We start from the raw sequence: 24,041 nt of genomic DNA on the forward strand, positions 1-24,041 counted from the left end.
CATGCAGTGGGATGGGAGGTAGGAGGTGGGGGGGGAGTCTTCCCAGACAATGGCTGCCATTGCTCCCCCTCACAAAACACTCAGATCAAAAGAAGCCATTCCCTTCATCGTCAGTTTGCTCTGGTCAGCAGCAATGGACATGCTTTCCTCCGCAGATATAAATGTTTTATTAGAGGTGACACCTCAGGCCACTGTTTCCTTGCTCCCACTCTAATGTTCAGAGAGGAATTCAAGGAGGATTCAGTGAAGCAAAACATTCAGAAAAAAATCAAATTTTCCAACGAAGCATACAAAGCACTATACAGAAGATACAGAGTTTGATCCAAACAAGAGCTCAAAGCAACACGGCTGGCAAGGAAATAGAACAATCAGTGCATCTTTATGCTCTAATATGGCGTAATGCAGCAGATCTCCGGATTCATCCTTTGCCAAATGATAACCTGATTCATGTGGTATGTAATATTCAAACTTCCTGTCAGCAGAGAAAATATAATGATTTAGAACAGGTATGCATAATTGATTGCCAATCAGTCTTCTAATCAACTCTCAATGAAGTCGCTGTGCTTCTCAAACTGATGGATGATGGAAGAACTCTGAAAAACAGATGGTGGATCCCTAACAATAAGGTTTTTGCTTCCTTTAGAAAATTATCAGCTTCCTGGTTAACACTGATAGATCATTGTAAAGCACTACATGCTCTCTGATATCTACAGGGCAAAACAAAACAACACAATACAAAAAATATTCCTGTTCTCTTCTATTGCAGAAGCACAAAAACGATTGTACCTTATCTACGTAGACAAAATTGACAGAAAGTTACACACCAATATGTTAGCAGGCTATCTATTATCTGTGTGTGTGTGTGTGTGTGTGTGTGTGTGTGTGTGTGTGTGTGTGTGTGTGTGTGTGTGTGTGTGTGTGAAACACGTGTTTAACAGTTAGCATTTCCCATTGTCCATCAAAACCAGCAGTGTTGAAATTACAATGTTCAAAGCTTATTGGGAAGTAACTAAAATGTCTCCATTCACATGATTGGTCCTGGTGTAAAACACCAGCAGTGAAGCACTAATTAAATTGAAATCACTTAATAACAGATAAAGCGCTAAGAGACGGCTATAATGATACCACAACCTCTTCCACCACAGATGAATGTGTTCTTTCACATTCATCCACCTTAAGAGCATGGATTTAATTTGTTGACAATTGATAGTGATCACCCCCAAAACGGCTTTTAATTGATACCGGTGCCAGAGTGGTGAACTTTAAATAGACATTTCTAATTATTGGATTTCAAAAGTGGGGGCTTTTCAGGAAATGTTATGGCATTTGAAAATGGATTCATGGAGCTGTAAGGAGACGGCCACCCCGCAGCTAAATGACATTAAAGCCAGTTACTGCTAAGACCTGAAGGGAGCAAAGCCACTAGTCACAGGAGGCGAGCATGGAGTCCTACCTCAGGGCTGCAACCAATCTGGAGAACACATTACTTTATCCTGATAGCCAGCCACTTCAGTGTCACTCACCCTGCTTGTGAAATGTGGTTCAGGCCTGAGCAGGAGTTAAAAGGAGGGTGAGCAGTTGTGGAAGATAAATGGTGTCTAAATGAAAGGGTATAGCCATAGATATGTATGCCAATGCCTATGCTCTAGAAAGTGGACTGAGATATGACATTTGGAAGACTAAAGCATTATGGAATAGCAGCTTTGCAGTGTTTTTTACAACAACATGAACATCATCTTGTCTTCTAGTCCCAAAAGAGACAACTGCCAATGGACCATACATCACACAGACAACATGGCCATTATGGGTTTCCTGTTGATGAGACTGATGACTGATCATGTTTAGTCAAAGTGGTCTGTTACAGTCATCTTTAACTTCTACACAGTGTAGGCCAGAGTCACATCAGTCTCCTAACCCTCCCACGCCAATGATCTCCCATTAGAAGGCTTAAATCTCATTACCCCTACTGTCTCAGTCCCAGCATACCCACAGAGAGCCAGCAAAGAACCATGACAGTACTCAGCCAGGACCAGACGGTGTCCCACAAGGCTCTGTCCTCAGCCCTATGGCGTTTTCAGCATGGAGCCCTGTTGGAGCAGGAGACAACTGAAAGGAGAGAACAGGGGAGGGTAGGCACAGTTTAACGAGGCTTAGGAGGATGGGGAGTTCATAGGGTCAGGACGACATGGTGGGAGAAGGGTCAGAGTAGGTTATAATGGTAGAGATCTAAACACTGAGGCTACTGTTTCATCTCTTCTTCCCTCAGGTGAGGTTAGAGGCTCAGCCTTTTGCTGGTCCAGCACAGGTCTAAGGCTCTGTGAAGAATGAATGAGGAGAACGAACCTGGTGAGTTCAGAAGCTAGTTAGTCACCCCCTGAGATTCTACTGCACTAATCTAGTCAGGCTCTGGGAGGCTTAATACATCATAGTGTGAGCTTGGGGCAGTTAAAGGACATTTGAACTATTTAGCTGTACTGACTTTTAATAAACTTAATTTAAATATAATTTCAAAAGATCATTGTGAAAATCAAAGACTAAATGGCATAAGATGCAGTATTTGTGTCTGTAAACCTTATTACGACACTCAGTTTTCATTATAGCTCTAAAATAATTAGCTCTGACATTCAAGCCATGATTGTGTGCATTGTGATAGCGCACCAGCCTGCTTTCACGCTTTCCGCCAGCAATGAGAACAGGCCCCACCGCTGAGCCTGTCCAGCATGCTTCATTGGCTCATAATGGAGGATCAGTGTCAAAGCAGCCAACAAGATGATTACATGCCAACGAGGCACAGCCATTCTTTAGTATTGATCCACTTCAACTGGTCCAGTGCTACATCACTGCAGGCGATATGGTAAATGTGCTTGAAACAAGTTGCAGCCAGCGGAAAAAAAGAGCCACTTTGTTTAATCTACACATCAGCAGTGCCAGATGTACGAGGAAAGCAGGTACAACATTCACTGTCTGCCTTTTTGTATAGCATAGTTTCAACTCATTCCTGACTCAAAGGTAGAGAAATAATCACACCATGTTAATTAAAAAATGAAACGCAACAATTACATTCAGATCTGGATGTCGGCATTCAAAATGCGATGAGCGCAGCTTCAGCTTGGGCCATAATCCCAGAAATCACAAAATGTCTGTCACCAAGTCAGCAGGGTCAGGGTTCTGATTGACTCGTGCTGTCATATTTGAACGCCAAGTGCGCACGATCAAAAAAAAAAAAAAAAAAAACCTGTTTATACTTCGGCCCTGCTACATGTAAACAAAAAACGGAGCGCCGCTCGGTTACAATGGCGTTTTAACCAGAACCAGTCTTGTGAAGAGCGGACACACGTATGATGCGCATTTCCTACTTTAAATGTAATCCAGCCAGCATAAACATTATTCCCGTCTGTACATCACAGAGCTGTATGATGTTTTAAAACAAATAGCCCCGGCACACCATGTGAATCAATGCAAAGACCTTTGTTGTTTAACATAAATCAATTATTTATGCTTATAGAGCTTCTAAATATTTATCTTCATGTAGTAGAAGGCAAGTGGAAAACAAATAGATATTTTGGTACCAAAGGAAACACTGTTTAAATAGAGGTTTTGGAGCATGGAGGCCTATTTCCATGGGAGGTGTTGGTGGGGAGACAGATTTTGGTAAAGACCTATCACTGATTACTGCAGGAGACATCAAACAGAGAGACGTGCACTAATGTCTAACAGAGGAGAACAGAGTTTGTCAGCCAAAGGAGAGGAGGAAATGTTCAGCCTGGAATACGTGGACCAACTTTAAAACGTAAAAGCATCTGTACTTGTGACACATCGAGTCCTCTAGCGAGTGACTGTATGGGCTCGTGATGAACTTGACTGTATGCCCACCCAAAGCCCTGACACACAATTTCTCCAGCTCTCTTCCTCTACAGTGATAAGACCGAACCCTTTCACAAATCTGAGGGTCATTACTTCACGAGCCTCAAGAGTTCTCAAGGGTTGTGATATTGTCTTGAATACCTCATGAGAACAAGCTAGACAAAAAAAAAGTACACTGAGAGCAAGCCCCTCAAAGGCAGCTGTCACGATAATGAAGTGCTTCAGTCTCTGCCATTAATCCAAGACTAACACCAGGGATCAAACACAGCATATTAACTAACGGACATACAAAGACACACAGACACACATAACAAATGGGGGGTGTGTGTGTGTGTGTGTGTGTGTGTGTGTGTGTGTTTTTGTGTGTGTGTGTGTACATTAAATCAGGTGTGCTGCTTATGGAAATCCATAATCCATGCAATAGTTTGAGGCATCGAGGAGAAACTGAAATCACTGAATGTCTTTAAGTTACTTCATATAGCATTTTTCAAAATGCCCTTTGTTTCAGAGGACAATTCCAACCAGACTGCACCAAAAGTGCTGCAAAGCAACAACGAAGTGGGGGGGCTGTTTTTCTAATAGTGGTGTCAGTGAACTTGTGCTCATTGATGCAAACCATTGTGGATGCAAACATGTAGACATCTGCAAAGAAATGACTCAAATGATAACAAGCTAAAACACACTGACTCCTTATTAAAGAATGCTCTGCCGGAAAGAACATTAGGGTCTGTTTAACAAATGCCACTTGGTTTGACATTCAGTCTCCTAACACAGTGTATTATTATTATTATTATTATAGTGAAAAATTAAAAAACAAAGCAGATAATTAAATTAAGGGACAAAGATCAATTAATCAGAAGCAATTTTAAATATGTCATATTTAAGCTACTACATGCAAGACAGCCAGAGGGCTTCTTCTGTGTACATGAGTGTGGGTGAGGAAAGAGCAAATGTGTGTGAGGGGGTGTGTGTGTGCACACCCCATTAATCCCTTGTCCCCGTGTCCAGCACATAATGCTGAAGCGAGCAAGCCTAAATGAGCATGTATCCTCTTTCTCCCCAGCGTTTACAAATTGTTTCCCCCCGCCACAGCACTCCACCACCTGACTGTTGCTCCACACGATCCGCGTCCTTATGCTAGTTCACATGTCGGCCATTAATAAACAAATGAGGGCTCACCCGAGAGGTCGCGATGCTCAGCTGGCCCATTTGTGAGGGGACAAGAGGGACTGGGCGAGGACAGCATGTCTGTCATCCTCTCCTAACCTTGTCTTTGTCAGGGATGGTAGACACTGGATGGGGGGATGCAGCTAAAGGCCCTCCACACACTCACATACACACGCACACATACACACACAACCCTCACGCCGAGCCTTTAGCAGCTGATTAGAGTGAGTGACAAAGTGGAGCAGCAAGTCCACTCAGGCCTTCATAATAAATCTATCAGCAGGGTAATAGAATTCCATCAATCCGCTCTCTTCAGCCGTCCACCCCGCGGGGTCAGTCCCCCCGGCGCTGTGCAGGCCTCTCCCTCGAGACTGTACAACTGTTATTATTCAATTACCCTCTTTTCTTCCCAGTTAAAAGACCATGATATCATTATCACTTAATGAATATATATAATTGGATCTGGGGACGCTTTCCTTTCGGGCTGATGAATACCGTTCACTATTCATTTTCGGCCTGCGACGAGCCTCCACCGTGCATCTATTACCCAACTTCTAGTTGGAAATGATGATGACAAAGGGAATTTGGAATTAGCTTCAGTGCTCATTCAATGCTTAGTTAAACACAAAGGATAATAAAAACGGAAGCCGTACCTTGAAATCTTTAGGTCCGAGGTTTTGGTGCCTCAACACAAATACTGAACCGCTAGTACAAGATACCAGCTTTACACTATTCACTAATTTGAATCTAAACAGCTTATTTATGAGCTCTTAACCTTTTTCCACTAAACTGGAAAATCTGTCCACAACCACACAAGCAGACGTCACTACAATTCAAGTAATTCAACATGCCAAATGCATCTGCTAGCAAAGCAGCGCTCCCTGATTATAATAAAATGAAAGAGGATGATAAAGACAGTGAAGATCAGTACTGAAAACATTGATTTAGCATTCGCTCACTTCATTTGTGCTCAAAAGGAGGAGGGAAGAGAAGGAGGGGAAAGGGGACCTGTGAATAGGAAAAAAAGAGTGTGCTTTGTCTCATAACAGTAAATTGTTGTCCTCCCATTGGTAACCAAAGGCAACTGGCCCTGCCCTCCACTCTGTTAGGGCGTCATGTGCCATAGACAGGCTCGTGCGGGTTAGCGAGGCGACCGGTGTTATCAATCCTGGTTAAGGAGGCTCCAGTGACACTACCGGAGGGAGGGGGGGCAACTTCCAGCTGCTTCTCCAAAGAGTCCATTGAGCCGAACTCCCCCACTCACAGATACACACGCACCCGTCCTTAGCGCCGCGACAGGGCCACCTCAGCCCCCCTCCATACATCACTCCAAATTAAAGTTACATTAGGCCCTCCTCAATCAGCGGCCCGGCGGAACAACCTGACATCATTAGACGGAGCGTGTGGCCATCATCCATTACGGCCCTATTATACACATGTCTCTGGATTTTAGCAAAGTTCATGCATACCTAAGTGCAAGTTTGTGTTAAAAATTAAAGACTCTTTTAGGAGGACAAAGGAGTTTCTGAACTGTTGACTTTGAGAGGGGCTTCATTACCCCACTGCCGACGGGTCAATGCCAAAGACATTGTGTCTCACCCTCTTTTTCTTCCCTTTGCTTTCGATCTGTCTCCATCCCATCCCTTACTTTCTATCTCCATCTCATCTACTTTGCCATGGTTATGCATTCACAACAATGAGTATGATGGAAAAACAAACTGATGAGCCAGTGTCTAAGGAACAGATCATCCATCCATTTTTGCCTTCTCATTGTAACTTCTTGCTTCTTTTCACTCACTATGTACGTTTTAATGAAATGGGATCCAAGAGGATGTTGAGCAAAACAAACATGGGGGGACAAATACTTGCACGCAGACATGCGTTTGTTTCACTACACATCTCCACCGAGGCTACATTCGTAGAGTGGGATCGGATCGCAGCTGCGGTGAGAGGAGAGTGGGGCCAGGCACCTGAGTGGAACGCTTTACTCTCTAATTGCTTCATTAGCAGGGCCGCTAATCCCCCTCCAATTTCCACTCTCATTTCCCCTCTCTCATTTAGTCTGGCTCCCTCTTCACCTCTCCCCTCCTGCAATCACACCGCACGCATTTGCTTTCCAAGACAATGATAACAATTAATGCAGTGCGCAGCAATGGTTGTTTCATAAAGTACTGTTCTCCAGCTAAATGCAAAGATGCTGACAAACCAACTAGAACTCCAAGTCCCACTGCCTCACTCCCCAATTTGTCTCCATAATTATTCTGTAATTACAGTTGTGTATGTTAATATGCTAAACATTTGCATAGAATAAGCCTTTTCCTTATTTAGCATTTCACCTTTTCTTTTGAAAAGGCTGCAGTATTTGATATCTAGTCTTGTTTTTGTTACAGTTGAAAATCATATTTTACCCTTGTCACTAATTTGCAGCTACATCTGCTTCTTAAACATATAAACAGTAGGTCTAAATTAGTAAAAATACTGATTTAATTTGGCACAGTTTTGATGCAGCAAAAATAAGAAGTGGCCAAAAAAGTGTTTACTATTACCCACAAGCTAAAGGCAGATTTATTCTTACACGTCAGTATATCTGCAGACTTGCAGGCGTCATGCATGATGTTCGCATAGCTTTCTGCATACTAGAACGCAAGGTGAATGTGTGTGCTAGTCCCAAACAAGAATAAATACTCACTTCCCTGTTATTTGTAATAGTCTGAAGACAATGTTGTGTAACAGCAAATAATGTAACTTTTCATTTGCCAGTCGATTCTCGACTGCTCCAACTGATGTCATGTGGTTCAGGTCAGGTAATATTGTTTGTGTCCCACACACAACGCTACCAGAGAGCCAATCAGCATCTGCTTAACGTTCTGCAAATCCACATGACAAGTAGTAGGGATGTTGGTGGAGTGTCGCGTCAAGCTACACAAAAACCTTGAGTAATCTGTCCCTTTAACTCCACAGTAAGAATCAAAGAACGCATGATGAGTTTAGACAAAAGGGCCACATGTTTGCAACACCTTGGCCACTCACTGTCATTTGCATACTTGTGTTGAGTTTGGTCCTACTACTCCTGGCATGAAACTTTTTCAAATACGTGTTTGTATTTCTTTGTTCTTGTTTTATAGACGTACACACTACAACCAAAACCCCATTCATCTTCTCAATGTCTACACCACACCACTTCAGTCATATGTCATTTGAAATGCTTCCTGATTGAGCACAGGCAACTTGAATAGCGTTTCAAATTGAATTTTATAAAAGATAATAGATGCTATTTTGATAAGTTAAATATAATTCAACTGGAGAGCGCCTCGTTCGAAGATCTGATCACTGTGAACTAAATTTAACCTCAGACCCCAGCAACTGTAAATAGCTCTAGGTGTAAGAAACGGTGAGGAAGCACACACCTCAGGCACATACATATGCAGCCATGCCTTGCACACTGACTTTCCTGCAGTCAATGACCCGAAGTGACAGTTCAAACCACGGTGCTCAGCCACACACTTACATTAACTACATGCCATTGAACCATTAACATACAAATGGGCCCCACTTAACATGTGATTAAGATTCCAAATGCCACCAAATGTTAAAGAACTACAGACTGAAGAATAAATAACCTAAATGGGGACCCATAACATTCAGACAGTAATTCGCTTTTTGTGCCATCCTGGCTAAAATGCCCACATTTAATTTCTCATTACCTGATAGCGCTTCTCAGGAAAGTTGAGGTGTACTGGTGGTACATATATTAAATAAAGCTACTCCCATTGGGCTGAAGCAGCCTGCTGCTACATCTGGTCAACATAAAATATGACAACGTTGGAAATCAGAGCATAGGCTATTAATTCACTCTATCGCTCCTATAAAAATCTAATATGGGATGAATGAAGTCAAAGCCAATTGGCCTCTTCAGTATTGAATCTATTAACAGCAAACTAGGATATGGCACTTAATCAAAAAGATACACTCGTCTCAAAAGGCAAAAAGACCCTCCTGCAAATTGGAATACACGCATATGTAAACACACACATTTTAGCAGAGTGGGAGTGGGGTTGTTGGAATACAGCGCATTCTGTGCAGAGTCGCTGTTAGGATCACACAAAACTACCTAACCGTAAACTGATAAACGTTCCTCTGACACAAACAAAGAAAACAAGCTTCCGAAAAGTCACAAAACACAAGAGAGCCTATGGCCTGCAATAAGGTCTGCATTATTTCATCAGGATGATGTCATTCACACTGTGTCCATAAGTTGGGGGCTCTCGTGACCGTGAGCTGAGACTGACTAAGCTCATCCTCTGAAATGACATCAGGCTGGTGGTCGGCCCAAGACCACAAAGAGGTGACAACAACAGTCTATCATGAATCACGCCAGTTTTACGAGAAGTCATTTCAGCGTAGCTTCTTCTATCAGTAAAAACCAGTTCAGTTGTTTACACCTTCAGATTCTGCAGTCAAACCTCCACTGTTAATCAGAACTAGAGGCATTTAATTTACCCACTGTTTCAGTTTAATAAAAGAGAAATGACATGATGATATGATATGGAGCACTACCACAGGGAAACACATCTGGTTAATAGAAACTTATCAGTGCTTCTCCTCAACACCCTTTCACAAAAGTTCTCTACAGAACTCTCATTAGCCAAATGGTTATTTTTATAGATCCACACCTGGTCCTTCCAGGAACCATGGATTTCTTCAGATTCAGGTGGTTCTTCAACATCCACATAATTCATAAAAAGTCCAATGTTGTTTATGTACCTAGCTACTGCAACAGGTACCACAGTCAGCGTCCACTGCAGCTCCGGACACGATGTTAGACAGTGGTCGAGACTGTTCCTCGGCGTTTGTGATTTAGACCGAGTGATACTGAAATATGAGTGAGTTTGTGGTGCGGTCGAGCAGGAGAGATTGGCTGTGTGAATGGTCAGCTAATCAGTAGTGATTTCAGTGACACCTGTGCAGGCTGAACGGCAGTCTGCACCGCCGAAACATACTTTACTACTGAAAGAACCAAAATGTTGTTAGAAACCCAAATACGTTCCCCTTTAAAAATGTATTTTTTCGTATCTAATAAGAGTAATGTAGTATATGTTCAATCCACCGTTTACTCCTGTACTAATGAGAGTCGAAAGCTGGACTGTAGCTCGTCAACAGGCTGAAGGACCTGACAGGGCTGGTCTGACAGTGGGGCTCAAAGTCGCGGTACCGCACCGCTACTGGGGGACACCAGCTAACGTTACCTTACCGTATTCAACGCTAGCTGTGTAATTCACTAAGCTAACCACCGCTTTTCTGTTGACGTTCTGGGCTTAGCGCAAAAGAAATATAATAATAATAATAATAATAGTAATCAGGGAACGTTGAATTGCAAAGGATTTATTGACTGTCTTCAGTGGTACTAAGCGAAACGTTATTCCGCTAACATTAGCCAAGTGCTACACTAGCTAGCTACATTATTCATAGCTTGTTCGGTTTCTAGCATTAACTAGCTAATGAGTTAGCTAGCTGGTTAGTTCACTAATCTGATCTTTATTTTCTGATAATGCCGCTAGGTGTGAAGGATATACAGCACAGTGATGAGAGAACATCCCACTCCAAACCATTTATTTAGCTACTCTTCGAGTGCGAGGGTAAGAAGTCGCTAGCTAGCAGCTAGCTACACTAGCTAACGTTACCATATCCATAACTCACCATTTAGCAGGCAGGGTGCTTCACTAGACTTGGGTAAACGTCAAGGAAATGTGGTAGAAACGATGCCATCTATCGACGTTGTAAGCTCAAACGTAGAAAACTCAAGGTTATCAAACGTTAGTTATCTAACCTCTAGCGTTCGCTAGCTCTGTTCATAATGTGTAGCTATAGCTAATTAGCTAATATAAATAATAAAAAAAAAACTATTAGCTCGCTGGCTAATTAATTCTCTACTTTAGACCAAATGTTACGTTAGGAGACAAATATCTGCACAGTTATAACCAATTATGTAATGATATATCATTTCAAATGTTATTATTTCATATAAGATTTCAAATATTAGTTTATGAAATTTCACACAACTTTCACAAAAACGGGTCTAGCGAAGCGATGGGGCTGAGAAAGCTACACTGGGAGAAAGGAGAAAGGGCACTTCTGCTCTCTTTATCCACATTTCAGTCAAGAGGGGAGGACATTCACACCCAGTGTTTATGTTACATTAAATACCAAAAATAAGAAAAAAACTGACCTTGTTTCGCATCTAAATCCACTTCTGACTTCACAAATTAACACATTCAATCACGATGAAGCTAGAATATTTTATCGTCATTTAAATGAGATGCACAAACATAAGTCATCTTTTTTTTACAGTTTAAAAAACCCCTCTTTTTCACCGCAACAGAACCTATACCGATATCTATACTGATAAAGCTGAAGCTGAAGGGTTTTATTTAATTAAGAACCATTTAGTGACTTTTTTAAATGTTTCTCTTTAAATTCCGTGCTTTCCCAGTCCTTGTAGGCCTCAGGCAGGCTTTAAGGGTCAAGTCATGCCAGGGTGAGAAAAAAGATCACCCTTCCCATCCTTTATTTTTATCTTTCTTAGATGTTGCGTACGATAGCTCCATGGGTCGTGGCTACTTGGATCAATATCTATTTAGTGACCTAACCTTTGTCTGTGTGTCAAAGCAGGCAATCTAAAGCTGTATGAAGTATTTCATCTGACACGACCCACCCCCTGACCTGTCCGGAGCACGGGCCCTGCTGTCCCGAGGGCATGCTGCTCTCCGGCTATAAACAAGGCTGGGAAGTTGTTGGATACTTGTCACAATGTTGGTGACAACAGACACCTTCTGAATTGTCTGTCATGTTCCTGTTCTCTGCCTGCCTTCCGCTTTTCTCAGACTTTTCTGGTTTAGAGGGAAAGTCCATGGGTGTTTCCAAAATTCTGCAAAATGAAATCATAAAGACACAGACAAAGTCGTTCAACGTGGTTTGATTTGTGGTTCTAGAGAAACTTACAGAGTTCAACATTAGAATTCTTCACAGTGAAGGTGATTGGAACCAGATATCTGATGCCTCACTTAATGCCTCTAAAAGCAGCATCACAAGAGGTTATTACTGTAAGTGGTAATAAAAGTAATGCCTGATGACTGATATGTTGTTTTACGGTTTTGAAGTCAGCTTTTGGCCTAGAAAGTTATTTTTTAAATCCAGGCATGGCGGAGAGGTACATGCAGCATTGTAAGTCAAAAAGAATCCAACATATAAAACAATCAAACTCATGTTTGGTTTTGTTTACATTTAGAATTTTGAAAAATTGGAAGATTTCTCATGCATGGTTTATCTATAGACATAAACGTACAGGAAGTACACCGTCGACCAGAGCTGATATCATTTAATCTGTTAAAACACCTTATCTGATTGACTGACGTAGGATCTTATGGTCTTTATGATAAAGGAAGGCAGAAGGAGAGATCTGGAAAGCCCAAACACTGAATAAAGGAACGATATCTCCTCCAGGTTCATCGTTCTGACAGGCTAAGGTCTGAAGAAGGAAAAAAGCCGGCATGGCCGCCAATCTTTCATTCAGCAGGCATTCATCCATCCCGTGTGCACCTCTTAATCTGGCCCTGCCAGCAGTCGGGAAACAGAGACCTTCACCAGATGAAACAAATGACTCTACCAGGAACAGGAAACAACTCACAGCTAACGGTTCCACCCCTAACACAGGTCTGTGCTGGTCCACTGCAGTGTGGACGAAGTATGTGTCGAGATGAACACACAACAGACATAAAAAACACAACCTGGCTGAGGGTCCCCAAGGACCGGATTGTTTAGGACACTAGAGGGAGATTAGAGGGCCCAGCACTGAGTTTTCTAGAACAGTCCAGTCTTATCCTCAAAGTTCTGGTGTGGCTGCAGGTTTTCATTCTAATCAAGCTGGAGCACATCTGATTCCACTGGTTTTATCAGTTGGTCTCAATCTTCAAACAACTGATCATGTGTGCTCCTACTTTGGTGTGATGAAGACCTGCGGTCACACCGGCCCTTTTGCGGGTGAGATTGGACATCTGCACCAGAACAAAAGGGAAGGTGGGTCTTGGGACACGCCATCCACTGAACAACAAAGGCAAGAGTTCTTAACCATTAAAAGTTATTTTGCTATATATTTAATTGACTCAGTTATTTCAGTTATTATCAGTTGCTCCGTTATTATGTGATTTTGTGTAATTGAATAAGTAATTGCAACAAAATTACATTCACACTTGATTTACGTTCTTTACTGTCAGATTTGAGTCACCACTTCTGGACTGTAGACTTTAGTTGACTTTTAAGTTGACTTTAAAAAATCTTGAAAGTTTACTCAACCAAAAAAGTTGAGTAACTTAAACACGTTCCAGCTGAAAGCAACACTATTGTAGGATTAGGGGATTTGGAACATCTCTGGTGAAGATTGTATGCAATGTGGAGAACATTTTCTAACGTCAGCTGGGCTTCAGACGCCCAGAAGAGGCTGAATCTGGCTTTTGCGAGTGCGTTGAAAGAGTATTCAAAGAAATCTCAGTGAAAATTTGGTGAAGGACGTGTCTTATGAGATTGTAAGCGAATTATTTATAGCAGTCATCATATCATAAACATTGAGTTGGATCTCCTTTTCAAGCTGGCACTGTGATGTTAATGCATATAGACGTACGAGATGGTCGGAAAAACCCCTGGCAAATCTGTGCCAGTACCTACGGCTTTTAAATGATTATTTCAGGCTTTACAGGGTGGCTCACAGCAGCACACACACACCACATATTAGTGTGTTCTGTCTTCTCCACACTCAGTAATTCTATTTCTTTCAGTTTTAACAAAAAAGATTACATAGTACTTCTTTAAATAACTCATATATAACTTTTCTGTGATCCACACTTCTGCAGTAAGTGAGTTTAACACAAATGGCCCAATACTTTTAAAGGGTTTCCATTGAGTTGGCATTAAACTGTTTTGTTCAGTAACAAATAAATGCTTGTATAAGAATAAAATCATTCATTTATGAGGACTCTATTAGCTTAATGCACATTTGTCATTCTTTTAGCAGTCATAGCTCCAGGCTAAACAAGAAAACCTGAACATAAAACATCACAAAGTTAAGAATAACAAAAAAATAAAATGCAAATAAATTTAGAAAAAAGTTCATTAACAAAAACCAACAAAACCGCTAAGAGTGCTGGAAAGAGTACAAGACTCATCTTTCTAGAGTACCTGATCTGAACTAGATTTACCTTAGTAGCAAAGGATTATACAAGAAATTATATGTGTTGCTAGATTTGTATTAGTAATTTTAACAAATAAGTAAAATGGGTTGGTGCAATTATTGTGTTGGACAGTTACACCCTGGACAGGTCACCAGTCCATCGCAAGGCAAGAATCAATACCAGCACAATACAATTAAAATATGATTTAATCCCATGAAATATATTTGACTGTTGATAAAAGTTCACATCGAAATGTACAAAAAATGAACCGTTTTGAATTTATATGAGGTGGATATGATCTTCTCTCACTGTTCACTTTAGGAGGCTTAGTTTTTGCAAGGCACCGCTGTTCAACTAACCCCACCCTGGGAAGGCTGTTTTTGGCTAGCTCTTATCTTGACTTGGTTATGTGCTTCAGAATGGTGTTATTTTACAGCCAAGTGAGTAGCAAAAGTAATACACCTTTATGGTACAAAAAGTATCTGAAGAATCCAAAAAAAAACTTGAAGTTGAAGTTACTTGAAGTTGTTTAAATACATGAAACAGCCATGTCACATGATTTCACCTTATGTTAGTTTCTGCCCCGTTTTCCTCTATTTTTATTTCAAACACAAACGTGGAATTGGTTGAAAGTTTAGAATCCACACCTTTGACTGAGTAGGCCTACTTTTTTCAGTGAGCCATGCAAGATGTAGGAAGAGGATGTCATGTCATACACACCATGCGGGACCTGGGGCGGTTGACACATGTGTCCAACATTTAAAGTCTCGTATACTTGCATTGCTTTAGTCTTATATAGACTCTCTATTGAACTGTTGCGGAGAAATCGTGAGTTTGGTAGATTATTGCTGAGATGTTTAAATACAAAAATCACAAAAATGTTTATGTTTAGCAGCTTTGTCGGCAAACTCATTCCTCAACACGTGTGTGACACTACGCTAACCCATAAATGACCGCCACAGAAGTCAATGACAAATTTACAAGGTAATTTAACCAAGCAAGTATCTTTTACACCTTCACAACATGTGCGTGAACCAATAAATAGATTAGAGCTATACTCACATTATTATTAGCTCTGTGCACTATTTAGCAGTAAAATGATACTCTGTAAACAGCAAGTGGGGCAAAATAACAACTCATTTTTATTGGCTATTTATATGTGCCATTTCTGCTAAGTGCATTACTTCCATCTACGTGCAAATTAATGTGCATGTCTTAAATAAACAACTAATGCTTCCTCAAGCAATCCTGTTATGAGGCTTCACTCAGTAACAGCTTTATTTCTGAAGCAGAATTTTATGTCACGTCAGGAGCAAAACAGGCATATTTTGTGAAAAACTAAAATTAGGTTCACCCCTCATCTCTACACAATGTAAGGTGTTGTTCATCCCACAGACTTCAGTTATGACCAGCAGTGGTATAATTAGTCCTCATCTGCTCACATCTTGTTCATGTAACAGTGGATGCATTAGTGCATGTATTGCTCTGTGGTCTGGCCTGTGGTTGTGTCTGGTCATTCTGATCGCATCCTAATTTTAATGTGAAACCAGAGCTTGATGTCGACTTCATGTGAGGAGTGAGTAAGGGCCCTGGAAATACCCATCCAAGGGGTGTGGTAGCCAGAAACCCAGGCAGAAAGGGACAAACAGAGATGCAGATAGTGCTGATACCAATGTGCCTCTCTAGAAGAAGGAGCTTTTAGTGTTACTGGTACACTAGCCATAAGATGAGCAGGTGGCCAGGAAGATGGTAGCATCCACAGCTTGAAGTCCGCAGGAGCACAAATAGCAATGTGCTGGGTATCTAAGAGTGCTTGTTTTTCTATGCTTGTGGAAAAAGAGCAGTGCTGGCCAATTACATAGACTTCATATTGTTGCCAGAGATAAACTCCATGCATTTTGGTTTCTTTCTTTTGCTTCATTTGAGTTGTACCTTATATTGCATGAGCTACTCATGATGACTTGATGAATACAAAGACTCAAAGTTCTTTGAAGTTACATTAAAAAATGTTAATGTTACCATTTCAGAGACGCAAGACTTTCGCATAACTTATACAGCAGTCACTGCTCTCCTCCAAGTATATTTAGCTGTTCTGCACTCTCAGGAAAAAGCTCAAACTTTTAGGGTACAAACACTCTCAAGAGAATGTCTTCAATTCTATCCCAAATTTTGTAAGTTGTGTTGATTCATTTTCTAGTTTAAAAACATATGAAAAGGTACAGGTATGCCCATTCCCTCTTGAATGTGTCAGAAAAAAAACTGAAAAATGTTTAATGGAAAGTGGCACTAAATCCTCCAACACTAAGTATAATATCTAATCTACCAGTATTTTGTTTACCTACTCTTTTCTTTTGGGTGCCTTGCTGCTACTTAAGCTCTCCATCCTTCCAGTTTTAAAACCAACCAGTCACAGCTACATTCTCTCATCAAAAGCTGCTCCCATATTGCCTTGCACCTTTTTCTCATGAGCATGTAAAATGGCTAAAGGAGACACCTCTGAGGAGATTAGATGTAAGATAAACTACATGCATTAGGTAAGAGGAAAGTTAAAGAAAGTGGAATGAAGTTCAAAATGATTAAAAGATATAAAGAAAGTGGGACCAGTCACCATCAAATCACCACAACCAAATTCACCAGTCACCAGATAAACAGCACTTAAAGCTTTCATCTTTGAGGGAGAGGAGAAAATCAACCTCCGCTCTTGCTTCAGATCTGAAAGACTCCACAGGTGTTTGTGTCTATCCTTCCACTGAGAGAAGCCAACTCAGCACTTTGAGTCTGAAAGGATGGCGAAGAAGCCGTTACTTAGAAAAGAAACTAAACCAAAAAGAAGAAAATGTTGCACTAGAACACCAAAAGTGAACATGTGAGATGTGGAGTATGTTATTCATGAACAGATGAGTCGAAACTCGTAATTGATATTATTTGGATCAAGAGAATAAAAAATGCAACTAATTTCTAAGTGTGAAAAAAATATCCCTGCAGGATTCTTTGAAAAACTAGAAGCTGTAATAAGTGGAAACATTAAACACTGAGCATTTTATGAAATATTGTGTTTATTTATTGAATGGTTCAGTTGCTATTTTTTTTTGGAAAATGAACGACCTGTTCTTAAGGGCATATTGACTAAAATAAGTAACTGAAAAGTGAGCTATGCTTAAAGGGGCTGATAATCATTCTCTTTAGAGTGTTGGCAAAGCCAGCTGGCTGATGCTTTTGTAAGATCCCACATCATTGCTACTTTAAATATCGTTTTGAAAAAGCTATGATTTGCTCAGTGATTAATAGTCGCTTTATTAAATGTCGGGCAAGAAGAATAATTTCAAATCTGTATACAAGATTATCACAAACAAACCACTGTCCATCAGTGGCGTGCTCAGAGTAAATAAAAGAAACCCTCAGAAATCTGCCCCTCACTGTGCAGGCTAAAAGGTAATCCGATTGTATCGGAATTCCGCTTGATAAACTGTCTATCTAGGGAATTAGTGGGATTCTGTCAGATGACTTAGGTTAGGGAAATGTGATTTTAGAAAGCCAAAGTTTGCTTTGAAAATTAATTAAATGTTTATGAAGCACTTAATATGGTTAATGCTGTAAGCGTCCACCACAGAGTTTCACCAACATTGAATCATACAGATCTAAGCATAGTCCTTCTTAACCTGGTGTATCAAACTCACCCTTCCTTCATACTTGTTGTCTGGACTGACTTCCTCTGTTCTTCAGAACAAAGACGTGAGAGGTCACGAAGTTCAAGCCGTTAGACAAGGCAAAGGAGGGTCTGTGATTCACTGTTATATGATAATGGATGGAACACAGCTAATCTTACTTTGGTAAATTCTTAGATATGATTTAAAATGTAAAGTGAAGTATTTCATGAAAAAGTATGTTGTTGCTTGTTCAGGAACTCATAAAACACACTTTTAATACATTAAAAAATTCAAACACACAAACAAAAAGAAGCATAAAAGGAGTTTTTCAACTTTATTTAATCCGTTTCATGATTTAGGAAAAGAGAGAGAGGAAGAGAAAGAGAGATTGGGATGACAGAGAGAGAGAAAGAGAGAGAGAGAATATACACAAGCTAGTGTTGTCAAAGCCATATCGAAAAATGCCCAACCTGTATACATAGCCCAAAATGACATTTACCCTAACCTAAATATGCTACAGTTCTCCTGCTTTTTATTTTTTCCCTTGAGGTGTTTTCCCTCTCTTTATCCCTTAGAATTAAACAACTGTTTTTGTTACTGTCCCTTTAAGAATGGTACAAGGTAAATGCTGTCTTCTAATTTGCAGTCCTGTATGAAGGGGAGGTGCTAACCTGCTGTAGGCTGAATAGGTGGATGTATGTAATAAGTTCTTGTGACATCACAGTTCATTCAAAATGGGCTGTTTTTGGAGCTGTTCATGTACTGCATAGACTCAGGAGTTAATGGCGTTTTGAAACTTTGACAGTGTTTACAAACTACAATGAACTCCTTAATTTTAAAAAATGAGAGAAGGCTGGTTTTACATGATATGGTCCCTTTAAAGTTGCTGTGTTTCTTGTATGAAGTTACTATTTTAGAGATGCAATACATGTGTCAATGGAAAACACAAAGACACATTAAGCAACAGTCTGTGGCTGTGTTATATTACAATAGGAACACTAACAAAGTGTTTTGTTTACACAGGATCAGCTGCCTAATTCGTCCTTAAAGGGGAATGCCACCAATATTTTAGAATTTTTGCACATTTCAGTCAGATATAAACTAAGTCATTCATAGTGGTCTGATGTGAAATGGTGCTTTATAAAGATATTTAAAGACTCAGATTTCTTGACAATGGTGAAATAGTGGTAAGTGGTAAGTATGAAAAAATACATTGTCTTTGGGGACTGTTGCCGTACAGCACTCTGCATGTATCCCTCCACCACCGATTATTTTTGAACATTACATTTAAAACCAAAAGTCTCATGTCAAAGCTATCATAAGACAAAGTGCATTTCTAATCATTTAATGTAATAACTTGCTTTGAGGGAGCTTTTAGTGGCATCTTATCACTTCCACTGTGAACAATTCCAACTCTGGGTTTCACTGGAATGGAGCATTTCTGACATAGTTTACATCTTGACGATTGAATTATACAGAAATTTAGAAAAGTTGGTGGAATTCCCTTTCATGTCAGCATGTTTATCATGATGAACATGTCATGGGGCTAAATCTAACTTGAATCAAATTCAAACATCAAGAGGCTTTAGAATTGGTCAGAGGTTGAATTTATGGGTGCTTGATTGATTGTGTGCTGCCCTGCACCCATAGATTAGCTTCCAAGTAATTTTACATCACTGGACTATCTTCAGAAAGTGCCTTTGGACAGAAAACCTAATCACTACATCTATTCTGCTCATAAACATTACGACACCACACAAAAATCCCAAAGCTTCCTTTGCCACCACTCTCGAAATTTGGTGGAACAAAACAGCATGACATAGCCAGCAAAACTGAAAATGTATGTAACTTCCTCAATATTTTGACTAGCTTGCTTTGTCTGGGCTGTGTGTCCGGACCATGCACGCAGATGAATGACCCAGTGAGGAATCCAACTGAGCGCTCAATGAAGTGACTGATGCCATGCAAATTTAATATGTGGTTTCCACAGACTAAAGTGGGGGTGGTGGAAGGGGGCCACTGTGCTGCAACCCTGAGGCGGGTGATAAAGAAGAGCAACACAGGAGGAAGAATGAAGCCTTTGTCCTGTGGAGGGGAAAAAATGAGCCAAAAAAGTTTAGGCTTATCACAGGATGCGGCCAAACAGCTTCTAAAGTCCAACTGGGCTGGGTTAAGAAGAGAAAGAGACGGTTATTCATGTGGTACACCTGCAATGAACTGCACTGTAGCTTTTTGAGGAGAGGCCAGAAAATTAGGGCAGTGATGCAGAAAGAGTATTATAGCACACATCATGCACACACAAATTAAATTGCACTGTATTTCACATGTACATGCATACATTGTCACCTAGTGCCAGTAAGTATGACATAAACTAAAAAATACAATAACATCTCCCTCTCTTTACACCACTGTCTTACCTGCAATGTAGAGGTCAACAGCAAAAGATGCAACAGCTACCATGGAAACCAAAGCACAAAAAAGACAAAACGCCTCAGTTCCATGAATCAAAGGTTTATTTAGGCATGTATATTTTGATCAGACATTTGGACCGTTTGAGAAGATCAAGGCAGCCAGGCGGTGAATCCTGGGTGCTGACGCCGGCACACAATTACCACAGGCCGCACTGATTGCATTTAGCACATTAAGCACTTGGTAAACATTTGATAACATTCAAAGAAGGGGGTTAGTTGTCCCAAATAGAATTACCAGCAGATGCAAGTCATCTGACAGGAATAGCTCTAATTTCTAGTATAGATTGTTTTCATGCAGAATTCTAACATGATAATTGAATCTGCTGTTCTGAGCCTCTTCTCAAGTCTAGTCACATGGTCCCATTAGTTGTTTAGCAAGTCCTGTGCTGGGCTGCTGAAAGTCGCTGGATTCCGGGATGAGGTTACTGGCTGCGAAATGACAATTTACCACCGTGCTTTGATGATTTTATTATGTGTTTAAATAATACAAATAGTGTGAACCCCCACAAGTTCCTGCACTTAATGGAAGACCACTCAACTGGAAGCAACATGAGCAACACCCAACACGTAGCCATTAGGAGCCATTCACAGTTTTTTATAGTGTGCTGCCAGTACGGACAGAAGAGCGTTCAGCTTTAAGTGAAGAGGGTTTTCAGGGATTTGGTGCTGACAGAAGCACCAAATGATGCAGGGTTACAGCCTGTCTTCCTCTGATTTCTGAACTGTGCATACACTGGGGAATTATGATGCTAAGACCTTGACAAATATTGCAGTGTGCCCTGATCAGACCACACTGTTCCATCAAAAGCAGCAAATTATTGTATGCACATTGCAGGAGGCTGTTGCTCTCATTACCTGTTTTGACCAACAGATGGCACATAATGGTGGTTCAGCTCCAAAGTGCTGATGGTCCCCTGGACTAACGCTCTTTTACATCTGTAGATAAGAACCAGACAGTGTTGTTTCACACAGTTTAAACATTTAAAAGCAATTTCATCGGATGAGATTTCACACACACACACACACACACACACACACACGCACACACACACACACACACACACACATTTATATCTCTATGTGGGTGTGTATTTTATTTTTTTACTTTTTTCTTGACTTTTTTATTTTGCTTTTACAAAAGGAACTCCAGTTAGCAGTTATATGTATAAGCTACGGTGAATTTCAAACATATGCAAATGCTTGTTTCTCAGGTACATACATGTTCACACACACGTTCAAAAAGCTGCATTATAAATATCTAAGAATCTGGTTGAGCACTACGTAAATACCTCACACTTTCTTTCTCCAGCGTACTATACATAACTATAGATAGATAGATAGATAGATAGATAGATAGATAGATAGATAGATAGATAGATAGATAGATAGATAGAAAAAGTATGTTTGCTTTCTTAGAAATAAAAAAATGTAACAAGATATGTATTAATTAAATATATCATTAAGCCGTTAGGTATCAAGCGGTGATGTTATAATTGATAAATATGAATAAACAGTACTGGTGCTCCTATAGACCTTTTCTATTAAACTGGATTTTTTTTTCTTTTTTAACTACACAGAGCCTGAAGCACTTTGCTTCACCTGTGCTGTATTACTGGGTTCACAAACCTTACACAGCCCAGGTTTCAGCTGGATTTGTGCTTCTCGCTGTTTTCTATATGTGATCACCTGCAGGCAGCTCATCATGGATGAATGAGGACACACATGCGAACAACAGAAATGTGCTTGATTGAAAATTCTTTATATTTCTATTGATGTCAGGGTTGAGATTTAAATATGAGATCCGTGCAACAGCTCATCCTTGCTTTCCACAGAATATAAGTTGTACATTGCATTTGCTCTGGTAGCACACTTTCCGCAAAGTGACATGAAGCCCAGTCTACAAGCCTAGAACAGACTGGTGATCTTTTAAACCCTCTGCTCTCGGTTTCTAACTCCAACCATCCTTTTCTAAGCCAACATGAAAATAGCTCTCTATATTCCATCCAGTCTTGGGCAGCCATGAATTATCCAGCTCTGAGAGGAGGAGGGTGATGATGGGAAGCAAAGCAGATCTCTGAAGCTCCGTAGAGAGGTTAATTGCGTGGACCCTCATGTGTGAGAATGAAGCAAAGTGGGCCTACACTTGTTATCTTCTGAAGCCTCAACAACGTAAGATAGGAATCTTACTGAATGTCAGAACCAGAGATGAAATTGACAACAGACTTTTATATTGTTCTGCGAGGTCATTAGGCTGCCAATTGGGTAATTATGGAAATGATGTGCTCGGCTCTTTGGAAGGTTCCCCTCCTCCTCCTAGGAGGCTTTAGTGCCTTCAGCGAGGCTCTCTCGTGGGAAAGTTCAAGCCAGAACTGCAAGTGTACCAGCAAAATCAAATTAAGCAAAGAGATTTCATTAGTACTTATAGCCAGAGGCATTTGTAGAAGTACAGAGATGAGAAGTTATGCAGGACTCAACGGGGGCAAATTATTGGCTAATGACAAAAGTCCATACCTAAAGCAGACAGTCCTGTAATGAATTGGAGGCATTGATCGCATCTTAAAGGAGATTTAAGAGGCAAGGCAAGGGTGACATAATGATGCTAACTCCATTCAAACCAATGCGTGAAATGGTTTCAATAGAGTTGTTGTAAAATAAAACTCTGGGACTCTCAAGGAGAGTCTGCATCCAGTTCCTTTAGACCTGCTGATGGAAATTGTCCATAATGAGGAGACTACCAAGACAATTTTACCAAAAAAAAAAAAGGAAACCCACACAAATAAACAGGAAGCAAGAAGCTTCACATTTTCATCCAGTACGTGTTCAACCAAAAAATGCCTTTCAAAGAAAAGAGTAAAAAGCAGTTTGATATTGCAGAGGGTGTCCATGCAGCATGGAGCCCCCCTTGAGCACAAACTAATTCCCTGCTTTACACATTTTACTGACACCTCTCAATAGACAATTTGCTCACTATTGATTTCCCCCCTCCTTCATATCAGAGGGTTTGCTGGAGAAAAGCGCATCGGTCCGATTCATCTGCTTTGGCTGGAGTTTTAAATTATTTTAGGCCGGGTTAAATGATTCCAGGTCCCGTGTGAGAGCGCATCCCGGCCAGAGACGCTCTCTCAGGACATGCACCATTAAGGTAATGGGCTCTAAAGCCGTGTTAGCTAAAGCCAGTGCAGCATCACCGGGGGAAACACGGGCAGCTCCGCAACGGAGCGCAATTTATAGCGATGTCGCGCGTATTTGTGCACCAAAACGCAGGAAAAGACGGCGCTGGGGGGTCAGCGAGGCGCACGCAGGCCTACAAAGCGCAGAATAAATGACACCAGCGCCTTAAGATGATTTACTCACAGATCAATAGCTCATTCCCGCAGATGTGAATGAGCGAGGAGCAAAAACTACCTGTGCGAAAGCGCTGACGGTGTTCTAATCACATCATTATGCGGCCGGTGAGGCGAACGAACATTTCTCAGATATTTTACGGCGTCTTTAAAATCGTTATTGTTATTTGTTTATTAGAAAAATAAGAATAGAGGCGTGTTAATTAGTCAGCAGTGGTCTGTCTTTCATTCTGCATTTAATTCCGTATCAGACTCCGATTCCTTCACAGTGAGAAAAACAGCAGTGAACTCAGTTTTTATGTAATGATGCGATGATGGCGAGGAAAT

The sequence above is a fragment of the Pygocentrus nattereri genome, chromosome 26, assembly GCF_015220715.1.
Source record: "Pygocentrus nattereri isolate fPygNat1 chromosome 26, fPygNat1.pri, whole genome shotgun sequence".
NCBI lineage: Eukaryota > Metazoa > Chordata > Actinopteri > Characiformes > Serrasalmidae > Pygocentrus > Pygocentrus nattereri.